General features: G+C 43.2%; 1 protein-coding gene and 1 long non-coding RNA gene across 13 annotated transcripts in view; one reads left to right on the plus strand and one right to left on the minus strand.

Moving 5' to 3' along the window:
- agrn (agrin) overlaps positions 1-17,919 on the plus strand; it is a 391,168-nt gene that overhangs the window by 126,182 nt on the left and 247,067 nt on the right. The gene's annotated exons all lie outside the window — the stretch shown is intronic.
- Positions 3-4,154, minus strand: LOC129165092 (uncharacterized). Of its 4 annotated transcripts, XR_011516710.1 has the most exons (7): positions 2,660-4,153; positions 2,376-2,580; positions 2,020-2,293; positions 1,820-1,922; positions 1,592-1,736; positions 1,054-1,178; positions 4-736 (listed from the first exon to the last, which is right to left on the minus strand). It is a non-coding gene; the product is annotated as an uncharacterized lncRNA (long non-coding RNA). The 4 variants fall into 4 exon arrangements; XR_011516708.1 differs by having other exon boundaries at positions 3-736; positions 1,820-2,293; positions 2,660-4,154; XR_011516709.1 differs by having other exon boundaries at positions 5-736; positions 1,820-2,140; positions 2,660-4,152.

Raw genomic sequence — 17,919 nt, forward strand, 5'->3', positions numbered from 1 at the left:
CGGCAGCCGTCGGCGAAACTGTAGCTACTAACAGGTAAACAAAACTGTTTCTGTGTTTAAAAAAGAACGAAAGCATGGATTTAGAAAGACACAGCAAGAACACACCTAAGATGCTGAACTGCAGTTGCTACTGGCACAAAATTGGGAGCGTTCAAACACTAAGGAACTTTTATCTATTGTGCAGAGAATATGTTAATGCTGCTTTGTCAGATTAATGTGTACTTGAAATAAAAAATCAAGAGATCAGTTCCAGTGCTTTTATTAATGTTACAAAAGAAATACATAACATGTATTTGAAATGGCAATAAGCCTAACTTTATGGATTCATGTAACAATGTCGCTTTCTAGCTCCAAAACATTACATTATTTAACAAAACCATTTGTCTTTTTGGATTCAAAGTTAAATTTGAACCATTATACAGTAACCTGAACCCAGAACAGTGGCCATCTTGTTTTCACTTAATGTCTGCTAAAATCAAATCTATCACAGACTGCCTGAGTAAGCTGACTTTCAAAGTCAGTGTATGTAGTAACGTGCCATGTAGGTAAGGTGATTAAGTGTGGTCCATACCGGGTGGTACTGTCGTGATCAACATTTAGTTATCTTGTAAAATTCTCTTTCTGTGTCTGTTAGTGGCACATGTGCCTGGCCTGAAACCCACTGAAAAAAATCCTTGCACTGACAACTGCTTTGCTCCACAGCCATCTGATGGGCTCCCATCTTGGTCATCTGTTCCTGAAGGGTGAAAAAAAATCAGTGTGTCACTAACATGATTGAGGTACTGATTACCTCTCTGTAATTAAGGTGTAATGGCTAAATCAGTTTCAAAACAAATATAATTTATTTTTAAATTTTTTTTATTTGATGGGGGATTGAGTGAAACACAATGGTCTCTCTGACACTTCAAAATTTTCTCAATCAATCAATTTTTATTTATGTAACACCTTCCACTGCCTTTGCAGGAGCCCAAGGCACTGAACATAACAATTTTAAAAAGAGCTAAGCATTATGAGCAGTAAAAGTGGAATAATCCTGCATGGTTCTGTGGCTACCTCCTTCTTCCAGGTTTTGCAAGAGGTCCTGCAAAAAGTTGATCATGTCCACTTCCTTTGTGTCTTACTGATCCATTGTCACTGTACTGAGGAGCCAGTGCCTCCACAACGAAGTCTGCATCCACCTACAAAAGACGTTTTTAAAAATACTGTGAATTAAAAAGATAAAACTGTTAGGGCTGCTTCTGCTTATCCTGCAGAGCTAAATTAATATAAGAAAATGAAGATGTATACCACTAAAAAATATGTAAAACTTCATTGCCATGATATTAGAATAAAAAATACATCTGATAGCTTCCTTAAAGAAAACTTAAAATTGCTGTCTGTAAAAAAATGATAGCTGTAAAAAATAAATTGGGGCAAACATTGTTAAACAAACAGATTATTGTACTTGTGAATCGATTTGATTCTTAGTATTTTTATAAGAATCGATTAGAACTGTTGATGGAACAAAAACAGCTTCAGCTTCTCTGCATTTCCTATATGTTTTTGTAATGGACATAGTTTTTTTGCAGAGGCCTAAAGAATTTGTACTTACCTGTTTAAGGTTCCCAGGAAGAAAGAGGGGCTGAAGTGCCTGGTGGTGTTGTGGCAACAGCTCATCCAAACCCTAGATGGCCAGTCCTTCTCTAAGCTGACTTAGCATCGGTATGAGTCTCATCACCGAATGCAAACTGATGGCCCTAGTAAAAAGAATAATGAACTTGTAATAACTCAATTTTCAAAAATTGCATGACTTGTTTAATGCTACATTAACATAGCCTACTCAATGATGGCCCTTTTGCAATTGCTGTGAATTGACCAGTGTAGCCACATGCTACAATGGCATCAGAAAGGTCTGTCAGTGCGTCTTCTTCGGCACGTTCGACCTTCAATCAGAAACACTTGTTAGTACAATTTACAGAAAATAAATTATTCTGTTTAATTTACCTCCTGAATCAGGTTCTGGATTTCCTTATCAGTCACCTCTGGCACATCTTCATTTGTTATTTGTCCATGACGCAAGAAATGGTAAGACCAAGTAGAAAAGAAATTCGGTGCTGGTCCTGCTTGAACCAAGCTGGTGGCAATGATCTCCCCACAGATCCTGAACACAAAACAAGCCAAGTTACACTGCAGAGCAGCATCATACTGTACATACCTGTATCTGTTTTCCTGGTAGTAAGAGATACTATATTTGGGGTTTTGCCTTTGCATGAAACGCCTTCAAATAAGTTCAACTCAAGGCCTCGCATCATTTCTATTGGGAAAAAAGAAATGATAGTTTGCCATTTTCAACTATATTCAAAGTTGGTATGTTGACATTAGCAAGGAATACATACCAGTTAGGAACTCTCGGCGTAGTGCTCCTTCATCAATGTCGTGTTCTCCAATAAAGGAAACAATTAGCTGGTTTTTGGGGGAAGCCTGCTTCTGTCTGGCCCGCTGTTTCAGACCTCTCTGGTAAAGGTCGTCCCTTGTCACATTATGTTAAAGGTTTTAGTGTTGTCAACTCTTTCTTGTAGGAACTTCAGGATGTCTGATAAGCTATTGACAACAACATTGTGTTTATTATTATTTATTTTAAAACCTACACATTAACACAAATGTTTGTAAAAATTCTAACCAGATTAAGTGCTTGGAAGAGTCATCCACATCCAGTATGATGCTGTTCAGATGTGGAAACAAACAAAAAAAAAAGATTAAACTCTCATAACATATTGTGTACAACGTGCATGGGTAAAAACATGCACCTGTCCTCTTTCTCCTTCACCACAAAAGCTGGCATGCAGTTGTATAGACTCCTGAGTAAATTCTTATCACACAATGGACAGGAAACCTATTAAAGACATTTTTTTAAATCAGTGACCAACAATCATTGTTAAGTAAACAATAATGATTAACATGAAATGTAATTAAAATATTCTGTATATTGCTAACGTGCATGTTTGAAGTTTGATTTAAAGGGATATTCCACCCTAAGTGAAAATTTGTCTACTGTCTAAATTGGCTCCTGCAAATGTGTTACTTCTTACTTTTCATTTGCAGTCAACATGATTATTGAGCTCAACAGGAATAACTGGTATCATAATTTAGTAATTTTACAGTTTTGCACACAAAATGCTACTACCTCCCATTAAGTTACATGGTTTATTCTCATCTAAAGCAGACAGACTGCTGGCAGATAAGAATTACTGCGCTGGTTAAAACAATCCTTTTTCATTCACTTATCCAACTCTGGGGAATACGGCACTAGAAAACATTTTTGGATCTTTCCCTGACACATATCTAGCCCCTCATAACTCGATCCCCAGTTCCTGGATAAAACACCGGACATTTTATTCCATGTAGGACCCTAATCCACCTAGCTATGTGCCCCTGTTGCAATATTAAATGTGAGGAGTCGTAAAAAGTAGCATAACAAAACAATTTTATGGAATAAACTGCAGCTAGTAGCCTTGAAAAATAACTTACTTGAGCGTCTTGTTGGTTCTGGTCCATTTTGCTGGTGCAGGTGAAACTCTCGCTCCAGATCAGAGCGGGTATTAGCCAGGCTGTTAGTGCGCAGATGCGGCAGCCACACAGGAAAATCCACAGAGCGCAAAACGAGCGCACCCCAAAGAGGTTTGTTCCCGCCCAGTCCCACAAGTCTTTCTATTGGCTGAGCGGTTGCTAGGAGATTGTACTTCTAAGTTTTGAGCGAGAGCAGACAAGATCCGTGAGAGCAGGGGACAGACTTGTGGGAGGAGTTTTGATCCGTGTAGAGAAAAAGTTGTCACATGAGAAGACAATACCAGTGTAAGAAGGTTAAATCTGAGCGCAAAAACAAAGATTTGAAGGAGAACAGAGTGAATTTGAAAGAGAGCAGACATTTTGAGCGCAAGCATTACAAGTTTTGAGAGCAATAATATAAAATAGTATTCTGAAATTAAAAAGATGGTCTCTTGATATGAAATTCTGCTCTCAAATTGAAAGTTCAACTGCTCAGTTTCTGGCACTTTAATTCTTCCACGCCTCCAGAGTGCCAAAACTCCCAACAGCCGAGCGAGCAGAATCGGAAACCGAGCGCGCAGAAAGGCTGCCACACGTGCAGTGAGGCTGCCGCACCGAGCGCGCAGTGAGGCTGCCACGCGCATGTTTTCCTCTGCCGTGTGCTCGTTGGCCAACGAGGTTTGTCACTTGTGCACATCCTTGTGCGCTCACAGACACAGTTTGCTCCCTCTCAGTGTACAAATGACCTCCTCGCCATGTATATTTTCACTCATGAGGTTCTAACCTCCACGCGCGAGTCCCGTTCGCACGCGCGATGTGCACAATACGCGTGCACGGGTTTTGGCTACGCTTGCACGGGTTTTGGCGGAAACCTGACACCATACTTTTTCTGTGATTTTACAGAAAAACAGGCAATCACAGTAAAAATGCCAGGGCTCATACAGGACCAGGGCATTGCAGGAGAATGTATGAAGAAGACATTTATTATTTCTATTCATGTTTTGGCTGTCAAACTTCCATAATGTCCCTTTAAAAATAGCAAATGTTGTCTGGCTTTTATTGTAATTATTATAGATGACAGAAAATACTGATACACAGAAATATTGCAAAATTTTGTGTCTTGATACTAAATTGATATTTAAAAACAGTGTATCAATTTTTTAAATTGAGAATTTACATGCAAACATTTGCTGTATTTGTTTTGTGTGGTGCTATTCAAACGCCGACCACGTTGATTCTAATGTAATGTAAAAATGTAATGTAAAAAAGAAAAAACAACAACAAAAAATGCCCCAACAACTTAACATAACAAGAATGGTTGGTTAAAATAAGATGAAATTATTGTCAAATTTGACGCTTGAGTGCCTCCAAAGGGCCAAATAACCATAGAGTTAATAACACATACAACATCATATGAAATATTGTGGATCACAGTAAATATTTAGAGTTTTGATCTGTTTTAAGATGGTAACCGTAAACCAGTACAGTTTTCACCAGGATAAATCAGCTCAGAAGGATGTAAACTCTATTTATCCAAACAGAGGCTGTTCCTAAATGAGTAAGGCAGTAAATATTTATAATTTTATTCAGAAACGTCAAAATGGCTGAAAATTCACTTGAATATTGATTTTCCTCCAAAACAGCAGCGAGTCAGGAAGACATATTTCAGAGAAAGGAGCTGTTTGCTGTGTGTTTTCAGCCTCTTTGTAATTCAGTCTGCACCTCAGGACGTACGCTGGCCAGGGATTCAGTACTTCCACTTTGAGCCAGAGCTCATCCAGCTGCATCTCACTTGTTGGGATTCATCCAGAGTTTGGAGCCAGAAGGCCCAGCATGCAGGCAGGGCTGTCTTACCGAAGCAAGAAGAGCGCTTCTCTTGGGGCTATCGCTCCAGAAATCCCTCCCCAGCCTCGACCATGGACAAGCCGAGGAGCTTGACACCAACTCTCAGACCTGTCGGCTCAGCACATGCCGTAGTTCTGTTGTAGACAAGCATATCAACCAACACACACCACTCCTCCTCAGACAGAAGGGGTCTTCAGGGTGATGTTGCTCAATTTCTCTCCCTCTTTTCCCACTCTGGTTCTTCCTCTATCTTGGCAGAAGCTGCTTGCACCTCTCCCACCAGCTATTACCCTCTCGCAGTCTCTCTCCTCACTGTCATTTCAGCTCCCCCGTGTTTTCTTCTCTCTCTCTTTTCATTTACCCTCTTTCAAGCTCTTAACATCCAATCCTACATATTTTTTTCTTCTTTTACTCATGAATCTGTTTTTTTTAGACAATTTCTGTCTTGTTTTATTCTCACACCTCTCCTGCTTTTTGCCATCTTCACATATCACATATCTTCTACCTGTGTTGACGCAGCGGGTCTATTGCACAAGTCTGGACCGCTCTAACCAACCCCACACCTCCTCCTTCTCTCCATCACTCTCCGTCTAACACTTCTGCTCTTTCAACTCTGCACTAATTTGCCTCCTCCTCTGAACTTGGCCCTGGCTCCAGCTTCTTTTTCCCTGGAGATGTGATTGCCTGCAGAGTGTATGTGAGAGTGAGTGTACGATACTGTGTGTGTGTGTGTGTGTGTGTGTGTGTGTGTGTGTGTGTGTGTGTGTGTGTGTGTGTGTGTGTGTGTGTGTGTATTTCTGTGAAAGAAAGTGCTTATAGAGTTGGATTCAGCAGATGTGTGTGGGTACATGCATGTGTTTGAGAAGTGTGTGAATTCAGCACAGTGTGCTACTGTGTGTGTGTGTGTGTGTGTGTGTGTGTGTGTGTGTGTGTGTGTGTGTGTGTGTGTGTGTGTGTATTTCTGTGAAAGAAAGTGCTTATAGAGTTGGATTCAGCAGATGTGTGTGGGTACATGCATGTGTTTGAGAAGTGTGTGAATTCAGCACAGTGTGCTACTGTGTGTGTGTGTGTGTGTGTGTGTGTGTGTGTGTGTGTGTGTGTGTGTGTGTGTGTGTGTGTGTGTGTGTGTGTGTGTGTGTACCCCTTCCCCTCTTGTAATGAAGCAGATTGCATTAAGAATACGTGAGCATCATGGGATCTTGATAAGCCTCAGGTTTAAATGCCCCCCCCCCCACCCCCCCCCACCCCCCCACACACACACACACACTTGCACTTTGCCCAATGTTTCCCTCAGGCCAACTCAGCTGCTAGCAAATCATTTATCACACAGTAATGGCTCTGATGATCGCCCCCTCCCTTTTCCAATTTCTCCACTTAAGGGGTTTGTCCTAGATTTTCAATCGCAGACCCGCTCACACACAGAAAAGGTAAAGCCACGGTAAGCGTGCACATCTTATCCATACCCAAGCTGCTCTGTGCATTCTCACAGAAAATATACACATCAGCAAATTCTTCAAGTGTCATACCCAAATGAAGTCATTTTCAACCGTAATTCTGTTTATTAGTCATTTTACTCCATCTGAAGTGAAAGTAGAAACTTAGAAGTCTGGCACAAACACAGAAAATGAGCATCAGGAGAACGCAGAATAAGTCTCCAGCAACAAAAGGTCACGTTCTCCTAAGGTTTAATTGACCACCTTTAGCTTCAACTACCACATCATTGTTTCGATAAGCTTCTTGATGTCACAAGATTTATTTCTGTCCAGTGTTGCAGTCGTTTTTCACCAAGACCTTGCATTGATGACGGCAGGGTCTGACCTCTGTGCAAAGCCTTCTCAAGCCCATTCCATAAATTCTTAATGGGATTAAGATCCAGATCTGCCAGGATTAGAGTCCGATGAATCCTGGCATTGCCATTGTAGAATATGTCCGTGCCTTCAGGGAAGGAAAATGCACTGATGGAATAACGTGGCCATTCAGTATATTCAGGTAGTCAGCTGACGTCTTTTTTCGGACAGCAGTTAAAAGTAACAGAAGGCTTGTACTTGTTTGTTTAGTTAAATCCAGGTGGAATTTGTTTTGGCCAGGCAGTGTAGATTGTTAGCACCTTAATTGTGACTGATACGGGTTAGGGATGCACGAGTGCCGTTTAACGTCTATGAAATGTCCACGAAAATTAATACGCAGCTAATAGCCATTAGCTAATAGTCAGAACTGTAGTGTAACGTTGTTCTGCTAAATTCACATTTCAGGTCTATCTTTTTGTGCGCTACTCTTCCAGAACGTGTGAAGCTCAACAGTTTACGTAAAACCCAGGAGCAGTGCAAAACGTCTGGCAAATTTCAAAATAGAAGACATGCAGAATTCTAGTTGCTTAACTTAAAAACAAAAAGACGAAAACATCATTACCTGTGACGCCTCCACAGCGCACAGCGGAGGTAAACAAAACAGAAAATACACCATGGACCGTTTTGGAGACACGCTGCCGTTGATCATGTGGCCTGGTGAGATCACATGTGGTGTTGCAATTCTCCTGTGACTTTGTGAGACGAAATCACTACCAATTTGCATCTGAAATGCTACCAATTGGAAGGGACTCGGTTATCAGCTCACAGGCAATGCACGTCTATTACGTCACAACCTGTTTACGCAGCACAAGATTTACCCGGGCTTACACGGAACGTTCGGGTAAATCCCCAAACTTAATATCTGCTGGCTGATGTGACTAAAGCCTGATTTATACTTCTCCATGAGCGCCACAACGGGGAGACGCACACGGAGTGTGAAAAGGTTTTCACATTTGAACTTCTGTTCAGGCAGCAGCGTGCTGCAAAGCCACTTCCCGCCTGGACAACAGAGGGCGTAGCACTTTTCTGTGGTATCCTGCCACCATAAATCTAATGTATCCGGCTCCCAATAGTGTATTTACTAATGTGTTTATATACTTCAGAGACTTTATATCACGGACAAATTTGTCCTTCGTTCTCCTCCGGTCGCCACCTCCAAACCCACATTTCCCATCGTTTCCGTCCACGTTTGCTCTGTATTTTATACTCGTTCACTCACGGGTGAATAAATGTTTCGGACTTTTTCCACAATATTCTTCAATCTGTTCGGGGTCTGCTGCTAAATATCTGTTTACTTTTTAACCGAGCTACAGTGGTGCTGTAGCCTGGCAAGCCAGATTTAGTCTGGCCATGCTCCATTGACGGCTCTCGGTTGTGGGGCGGGTTCTACCGTTGTCTTTCAAATGATCTCCACATTCCACTGGACAATGAATGTGACATACTCTTGTTTCACTCTGTTGCATCATCCCACCCACCAGGCATATAGAGTGCCCTGATTGGCCCACAAAGCGGATAAAGCTCTGTGATTTGTTCACTAAGCAGATAGAGCACTATGATTGATCCACCATTATGGACCAATCACAGCTCTTTATGTGTTTGAAACCCCTCTAGAGAGCTGTGATTGGCTAGCCAGAGTCCTGGTAGGAGCTGCTGAGGTTCCAATGGAGCATGCCTAGACCATTCTTTGCAAAGCAAGAATTTGGTCTAGTTCACTAGGCTAGCGGTGCTGGTGACAAATATACAGAAAGCGGCATCCTAACCAATCACAAGATTGCGGTCTCCGTCACCTTCTGGGAGCTCGTCGGAGAGCCCTTGCGCTGACGCATAATGGCGTTGCGTGTCTCCGCACCGACGCTGACGGAGAAGTATAAGTCATGCTTTAGTGACACGCGGGACTTTGTGAAACTATAAGCAAGCTCTGATGTTTTGTTGCTTGTCTTTGAACATATTTAATGTTAAGAGAGTCAAGCTTCACTGCTGGCCCCTAGAATCGACTAGAACTGTGTCCTCAGGAGAAAAAACTATCTGAAATCAAGTATTACCTAAACACCAAGTGATCATGTTTAGGGTGTCGCAACTAAAAGATTCCTGATTAAGTCATTTTTGTGAGGATTCCTTTTTGATGTTTCTAGTCCTCCCTTTGACAATGATTTGTTACTTACGTAGTACGCCTAGGGATGGGTACCTTTGACATTTGAATCGATCCGGTACTAATTCCCGGTACCTAGGAATCGATACCGGTACTTAACAGTACCAATTTTAGATACTTTTGAGTGTTTAATATTTTATTTCTCTTTTATAATTAAATATAAAATTTTCTCAATATATAACCATATTTGATGAATATCACGATAAATAACATACAACTGTTTGTATTTTAACATCATCCTTGTAGTTTTATAAGCTGATAATTAAACTGAAGCAAACATTTTTACTGTGAACTAAATTTACTGTGTATCTTCATTCCTTTTGCCGTCCTTATTCATTTGATTTTTCCTACTGGGAAGTTGGAATTTCCGAGGAGTAAGCGAACACACCATTAGCTGATATCATTGGTGGCAATGGAAGCTAACATATCAAGCTAACGGTATCTTAAACAGTTTATTTAACTGCTGGAGCAGATTAAAACGATGCTGCCTCACACTTAGATCGTTGTCGCTGGTTTCATCTTCACCCAATCACCCGTCGCATTTAGTAAAGTGAAGCCAAACTTTAGAGCGCGTTCATGTTCTTGTAGTCGGAAATGCGGAGTTCCGAGGAGAAAGCGAACGCACCATTAGCGGAACAGAAGCTAACATATAAAGCTAACGTTATCTTAAACATTTTATTTACCTACCGGAGCAGACTAAGATGCGGATGTCTCACTTAGATCGCTGTCGCTGGTTTCATCATCACCCAGTTACCCATCACATTTAGTGAAGTGGACCCAAGCGTTAGCGTGCGTTCTTTCTACCCTGATGCTCTGTTTACAACTGGCTCGCAGCGACTGACATAACGCTCTTGCGCAGCTGTCTAGGCAAGTTCTCGTTATGAAGGACGAGTACCGAAACGAGGCACCGTTTCAAATGACGTGAATCGGTGCTCGGTCGGTACTATGGAATTTTGTCGGTTCCTTAAAAAGTACCGAATTCGGTACCCATCGCTAAGTACGGCCTCACATTACTTGGGCTTATATGAAATCTTTACCTGTTTGAGTTGCAAATTATATTTAAAATGTATCTTCAGTGTGTGCAAAGTCATTCTTTAAGTGCTTTAACACATTTTATTCCAATGAATATTTAATTAACATCTTCACATGCTAAGAAATGAATCAGGTGAGTTGGAGCAGGGAAGCATCGCGACCCTGCAGGCTAGTGGTGGACTGGATTCGTCAAATATAGGAAATGTAAATATTTCAGTTGAAATCTTTAACTTGGTTAGTTTCGTTTAGAAAAATAACTGGAAAGAGAAGGAAAATCTGGTTGCCTAGCAACTTCACAGTGATGATAAGACTCCAGCTACTGTACCCGTATATAGGATTTGAGTTTTCTTCCAAGTGCCGGGCATTGATGTAAAACTCCCACTGCCTTGAACTTTTTTAAATGGCTACTTATTATTGGCATAACATTAGAATAAACATTCCCTGTGTTTATCTAGTGTTTAAGGACCATTTGCAGTCTGAACAATTAATGAATTATTCAGAAAAATAATAGAATCACCTAATCAGTCAAAAATAGTCAAATCTAAATGTCTTTGTGGCAGGATTCAAACAACGAAGCCTTTTCATTTCTTCATTTTTCAATACTCCGTGCTCGTCGTAGACAGCTTTGAAGGATTCTGCTGCTTTGTGCTGTAACGACCAAACTACCGAGTGTTCAGCGTCACCAGCCACCGAGGCTGAGCAGACGAGGAAAAGAGCATCGAAACAGACAATCCAAGAAAGAGAGCGTCGCTACTGGTTCCACAGAAATGACTGCAATCTTCAGACGTGAAAGAGATTCAGAGATTACCACTGGAATGAAATATTTTCTCACAAACAGCAGCGAGTGAGTGCCCCTTTTTCAGAAAGCAGAGCTCACTGGTGTCAGAGCCTTATTTTCTCCCGGTATGAACTAGTTGAGATTCCTGGTTTAAAATTCGTTTGTGGGGATTTTTCTTCAGATGAGTCCAGACAAGTTTAGCCAGCATGTCCTGCTGCAGCCATTTTTACTTTCACACTCATCCCAAATGGAAAAATTGGACTTGTGTTTCATTTTAACCCGCTTTGAAGCAAATGTTGACTTGAAACGGACAGATCTTTGCTCGGATCGGTACAGCTGCCCTTCTGTTCTGTGAAACAAAGAACTGCAACATTGTGGGGCGCGGCCATAAGCGATGATTGAACAGATCTCATGACAGCCAATCACTGAGCGTCTGGTTCATTTGTTGCTGTGGAGAGGTGAGACATACGATCGGCCCTCAGGTCTCTGGGGAGTCACTAAGGGCTTGTAAGGGTCAGATGGCAAAGATCTGGATTTGATCATGAAGTTAGGTGGGGGGGGTTTGTTGCTGGAAATCTGAGAGGCAGGCAGGGAGCTTGGGTCGAGGGAAAAAGAAAGCGTAAGAAACGTGATATTTGTAAAGATATCCCCCTGCTCAGGATTCAGCCGGTGTTTTGTCCAGGCCTGGGTCGGCCGGCGTAGAAACTGCCAGTACTGTATGTATCATGCAGGAAATGTAGTGGCATGTGGAGAAATGAACGGAAGAGGTAAAAGTGTCAGAATGCAAATAGCTCACTTGGTGTTGGAAAGGAAAGGTAATGAATGGCAGACGAGGTGTTTCTGCTCACTTTATAGAAGTACGGTAACAGAAGTGACCCAGATTGTCTAAAGCCTACAAATGACAATATGAGTCAAACTCTGCCTCAGTCTTCCTCCTCTTCCTCTCCCTGCACCAACTCTGGGTTTTCCTCTCAGTTTACTTTTTCTTTCCTCCATCCATCTTTACTTTCCCATCATCACCGGAATGGTTTTTGAAATAAAAATCACACAAATCACCTCGTTTTCAGGCCTCGGCATGGTGTTTTCTGCGTACAATGTGTTGCCGTAGAAACGGGGCAATAATTCGTCCCCCCGCTGTCTCGTGCAGATCGTGTTGCATGAATTTGGCATGACGTGAGACCTGGGATATCACGTATCCCTCTGAGTGCGTGCCGGCTGACTGATGCAACTGTTTGAGGCTTTAACCGGAACCGGCCAAGCCGCTTGTTTTGTGATGGTGCATTTGCGAGGGGTCTTCAGGGTACTTTGGTGCACATGGTAGGTGGGTGATTGACAGTGTGACAGCTTGGCACTACATGTGTTATTTCTGCAGAGTTGTGAAATCCCACCTCCCTCCCCTTCGTAACACCTGCACGTTTCTGCAAAACTCACAGCATCACTTGCTCCACATTACTCTTTTTGTAGAGGAGCACTGCTTTGCTTTGACCCTTGTCTGATTTACCTCACAGATTATCTTGCGCCTAAGGATGCCGGCGACGCCGCTGGCTTCTAAAAGTCTCTTTTGGTCCACTGGCGTGATTCTCCCTGCAGTTGTTCCTCTTCATTTACCTCGTTTATCAGTTTGTTACCCAGATGAATAATGGATGAGGCTGCTTGTTTCTTCTGTGACACATCAAGCCCGTCATTGTCATGTTTGCTCGCAAAAATCTGTTCCACCGCCCATCCTTGACTCAGTTTCAACCATTTCAGGGGGACAGAGAAGTTAATGCATCAGCCAGCACACGCATTTTCTCCTAACAGTTTAAAAGCTGATGACATTTAGGGGGTTAACATGCCCTTTCACCTTTTTACTCTTTAAATCTGCTGTCCTGAAGTTCATGACGACAGCGGCTGAAAGTGACCAGGAAAATATGACAGCGTTGTGTCTCCATACGTCGGCCCTTTCAATATTTTGCTCAGAAGTCAGTACGTTGCGACCATTTTGGTAGTGAGTGACATCACTGATCAGCGGCATCCACGGACATTAATAACATTAGCAAAGTTTTATTCTGTCAGTTTGTCGTAATTTTACTCATTCAAGGGGTGAGAGGAGCGGCCTGTGCGATGTAGAAAGTGCTATTCACCGACCAGAAGAAGGGTCGTGTTTATAAGGTGCGCTGTGTGTGACCGGCGTAAATTACGACGCTGGAGCTGTTTCTGCTGTGTTTTCTGGTGTCTGGAGTTTAGAATTGCCACTTTCAAAGCAGAGTGAATGTTTGTGTACTCTTCCTTCCATTCCACTTGACCAGTAACTTCCAGGTATAAAAATGCTGGTTGTTTGGTGATGTCTGCCGATACCTTTTCCTGCTGAGTTACAACCAGCGGCGTGTCCAGATCTTTTAAAATGGGGTGGCCCAAGTGAGGCACAACTTTGTGCATGGGTGGCACCAATGGTTATGCTTTTCTCTTTTTACCCCCAAGCCTTTTGTGGACAATGAAAAGCCTATTTAAAGGTAAATTAATGTGTTGGCACCTGGGGTGGCCAATCAGATTCCAAGGGTGGCATGTGCTGCCCCAGGCCACTCCCTGGACACGCCCCTGGTTACAACCAATCAGCATAAGTTAACCACAATTCTCGCCCAATGACTTTACCGGGCCATTGTGAGTACTTACCCCAGCTCAAGTACGTAGCTGTAAAGCGGTCCTCCTGGCCGGTGACATGAAGACATGCACATGCTGTAAATGTTATGTAAAGGGACCCGGAAGTTCAGATCGTGGAAATGGGTCTATTGAGAAAAAGCCACAAGAGGATTTCTTTTTCACTTTTCTCTTTTCTTTTCTTTTATAAAGCTTTTGCTTTATGCTCAGTAACTTTTTCACATTTCTAGTTTTCATATCTCACCGGGCTGTGACTGTTGACGGCTAGTTGATGACACATAATTGGAAGAAAACACAAATGTAGAATATCTCCAAACTGGTACTTATGATGCCTTTCAACAAAACCCTAAATAAACTGCAACAGTTTTGCAAATGTCATGGAAATGGTCTCAGTTTGTTTGCAATTGAATATTCTGCCTCCAGCTGTGTTGGTCCTGTCTCAGTCAGTTGCAGCTTGACCCTCTCAGTTGTCTCCCATGGTCTGACTGAGAGAAGCTGAAATAGAAAGTTCTAGATGACTTCCAGATGCCCGACAAATGTCAGATGTCTTCTCACAATAGTCCAGTGGTCTGCAAATGGCGGCCCGCGGGCTAGACGTGGCCCCCGAGCCCTCTCTTTGTGGCCCCCAAACCCCGCGCACACCCCCCACTCCCGACGGCCGACCGGGAGGTGCAGGGTAGAGCTGATGAAAATAATCAAATGCGGGCATAAACGGTTTAGCATCATAGAAGAAGACCAAAATCAATTGTAGTGGAATGTAGTTTTGTTATTTTAACGGCGGCACCAGCGCAGCATCCACATCTGTCAGAGCGGTGTTCTCACATGTACCGGGTAGGAAACTTTGGTCTGCCTTAATGTGGTACTGCAGGGCTGAGCGCTGGAGTTAAAACCTGAGACAGAACCAGAACCGAATCAGCCCGATCAGTTCTGTCGGATTTGGGCCGTTAATTATGTTAATTGAGCGGGTTGTCGCGCGGCGCGCTCCGCTCGCTTGATCAGCGACTGAGAGAGAGAGAGATAGAGAGAGAGGGAGATTGTCTGCTCACAAGAGAGAGGATCAGAGGACGCTCCTCCAAACACGCGTTATTATTTTCATAAGTTCATTATTGTTTCTCCTGGAAGCGCTCAGTCAGACCGAGTGCTGTGATGTCGGGACGTCTGGTCTTGGGGAGGGGGCGGGGTCAGAGATGGCGGCTGCAGCGTAATTATCTGTCTCTTTTATTTAGAGACACGGAGAATTTAAAAGTAGAGAGAAATAGAAGATAAAAGTTCTTGTTCCACTTTATTCTTTTGTTTCATGACGATAAACTGATGATTAATTCAGCTTAAGGAGAAACTGGGAGGAAGCTTTGGTTAATTTTAAGTTACAGGAGATCTTGTTTCCTATCTGCTCCTCCAGAGTTAGCATGGACATGAGGGTCACATGGTGAGGGTCACACAGCCGAGCTGGAGGGGGACAGGTGTTGTCCTTCTTTAGATTGCAAGCTTGTGTGTTATGCAGCCATCAATCCAAACAGCAGCCCCCCCCCCCCCCCCCCCCCCACACACACACACACACACACACACACACACATCCACCCTCCGGCCCTCTTGCTTCTGGGTCGTTTTTGTGTGTGGCCCTCGGACCGTTATAATTGAGAACCCCTGCATTCTCGCATTCTTTGAACTTCTTTAAAATTCCAGCAGCAATAGAGCAAAGCCGTGCAGCTTAGGCGAGGGCATCGAGAAATCATTTGAGATATTTAACAAATTTCATTTGTTGCCAACATTTGCAGCCTATTGAGATTTCTATTCCTCCCAGATCACTGAGGCAACTCTCCTCCCATTAGCAGTTTTGGCTACTTTTGGTCTCGTATTTGAGATTCCTGCCCTGCAGCTTTTTATGGTTCAGCTTATAATAAAGGCTGAATTTTGATCCACCCGTATCCTGTGCTTCATGCACTTGAATTCTTACTTCATCTTGTGACACGTGTTAGGATTTTATTGCCTTTTTCTTCTAGATTGATCAATTTAAAGCTACTTTCACTGTTCAACGTGTTGATTTGTCTCACTGAAGGATGCAAAGACCATGCGTGTCCAAAATGCTGCCCAGGGGCCATTTGGGGGCCCTCGGAGGGAATTTATGCCGCCCTAATTGCGTTTCTAACATGACTTGACATGACTTGTTTCCCTGCAGCAGACTGTTGATGTGGAGTGATACTTTCTAACTTTTTTGTTTGAATTATTACTAATATGCATATTTTGGGTTTAGTTTGAAGAGTAAAAATGAAAAAAGAAAATCACATTTTGTGGCCTGCAGGAAGAATTCAGTGAACATTTTTGGGCCACATATTGAAAAGCTTGGACACCCCTGACATAGACCGTTTTGAGAGGATCATCTAGGATAAGTAGGACATCTGAACAGATCGACAGGCGGATTGGTTCGGCGTCTGCAGTGATGCGGACGCTGAGCCGATCTGTCGTGGTGAAGAGGGAGCTGAGCCAGAAAGCCAGGCTCTCGATTTACCGGTCGATCTACGTCCCAATCCTCACCTATGGTCATGAGCTTTGGGTAATGACCGAAAGAACGAGATTGCGGATACAAGCGGCCGAAATGAGTTTCCTCCGTAGGGTGGCCGGGCTCAGCCTTAGAGATAGGGTGAGGAGCTCGGACATTCGGGAGGGACTCGGAGTAGAACCGCTGCTCCTCCGGATCGAAAGGAGTCAGTTGAGGTGGTTTGGGCATCTGGTCAGGATGCCTCCTGGACGCTTTCCTGGGGAGGTGTTTCAGGCATGTCCTGCTGGCAGGAGCCCCCCGGGTCGACCCAGGACACGTTGGAGAGGATACATCTCCGATCTGGTCCGGGAACTCCTTGGGGTCCTGCTGGAGGAGCTGGTGGAGAAGGCCGGGGAGAGGTCGGCCTGGAGCGCCCTAGTTGGGATGCTGCCCCCGCGACCCGGACCCGGATAAGCGGAGGAAGACGACGACGATCTGAACAGATCAGGGATGTTTTAGCATCTGGAAAACCTCAAAAAGTAAAACAAAAACTGATCAAACAGATCTTCCACTAGTGTTCTTAAACCTTGAGAACACTCTGAACCTCCACCTTTAGTTAGCAGCCATAATCGAATCCACTCAAAATGCACAATTGAGGTTGTTTCCCCTGTGACCTTGCATCTGGAAAATAATGTTTCCATTGATCCCTGTGGAGAATTTCTCTCCCCTCCCTTCTCCTTATAGCTAGAGGTCAGTAACAAGTGTCAACCACAGGACAGCACTCACAGGCTGAATGCAATTTACAGTCCTGTCCAAGGACAGTTCATCAGCTGGAAATGTGTCAGCGTGGAAGTTCTGCGTTTCCTGCAAATTGATGTCAAGATCAGTGAGGCAAATGGCATCCTGCAGGTTAAAGGGTAAAAGTGAGGTGTCGAGACACAAGTCATTCAAACTGGACATCTTTACGAGCAGCTTGCTGTCTTTCCTTACCCTAATGTCTTAGAAGGAGTTATAAAACATCCAGAGGACCATGTAGTTTTCTTCTTCCTGATTGCAAATTTTAGCAGACCATTTATTTGAACCCTCCAGCACCTTGTGACATTTTAAACAAGAAAAGTGTCTGTCTGAACATTTTTCCTCTGTCAAGTGTCTGAACGCTAGGACAACATGCTTATCTTGTCAGAATGAGTGTGTGTGTTTCTGGAAATGATGAAGCTGAAGCCTTCTGGTTGACAGACTGTCTTTTTCAGGGTTATAGGAGGAAATATTGCATCCAGTGTGCAGGCTGAAGAGTTGCACGATCGGTTTTTTATCAGTTATTTACATTGACTGTTAAAATGGTTGTTTGCTGATTTTGTCTGCAGTAATGACCACCTTCCTTACCTTCGGTTTCCCGCTAACCGCTACCTTGCCTATGAGCCTAAAACTGCTTAGGAGGCAGAAGCACGCACCACCTTCAAGCAGTAAAATGCTTGTTTTCCCTTCCTTTTTGTGCACTAGTAGAAAGCTGACAGCATAATGGCTCACAGCTATACTGTGTCCATTGTGTTTTGATGTTTGAATGAGGTGCAGAGATATGGCCTTGGATTTGGAAGCAGAGAGGATGTTTTTTTGTACCATGCTGTCAGAA

This window comes from Nothobranchius furzeri, chromosome 15 (genome assembly GCF_043380555.1).
Source record: "Nothobranchius furzeri strain GRZ-AD chromosome 15, NfurGRZ-RIMD1, whole genome shotgun sequence".
Taxonomy (NCBI): domain Eukaryota; kingdom Metazoa; phylum Chordata; class Actinopteri; order Cyprinodontiformes; family Nothobranchiidae; genus Nothobranchius; species Nothobranchius furzeri.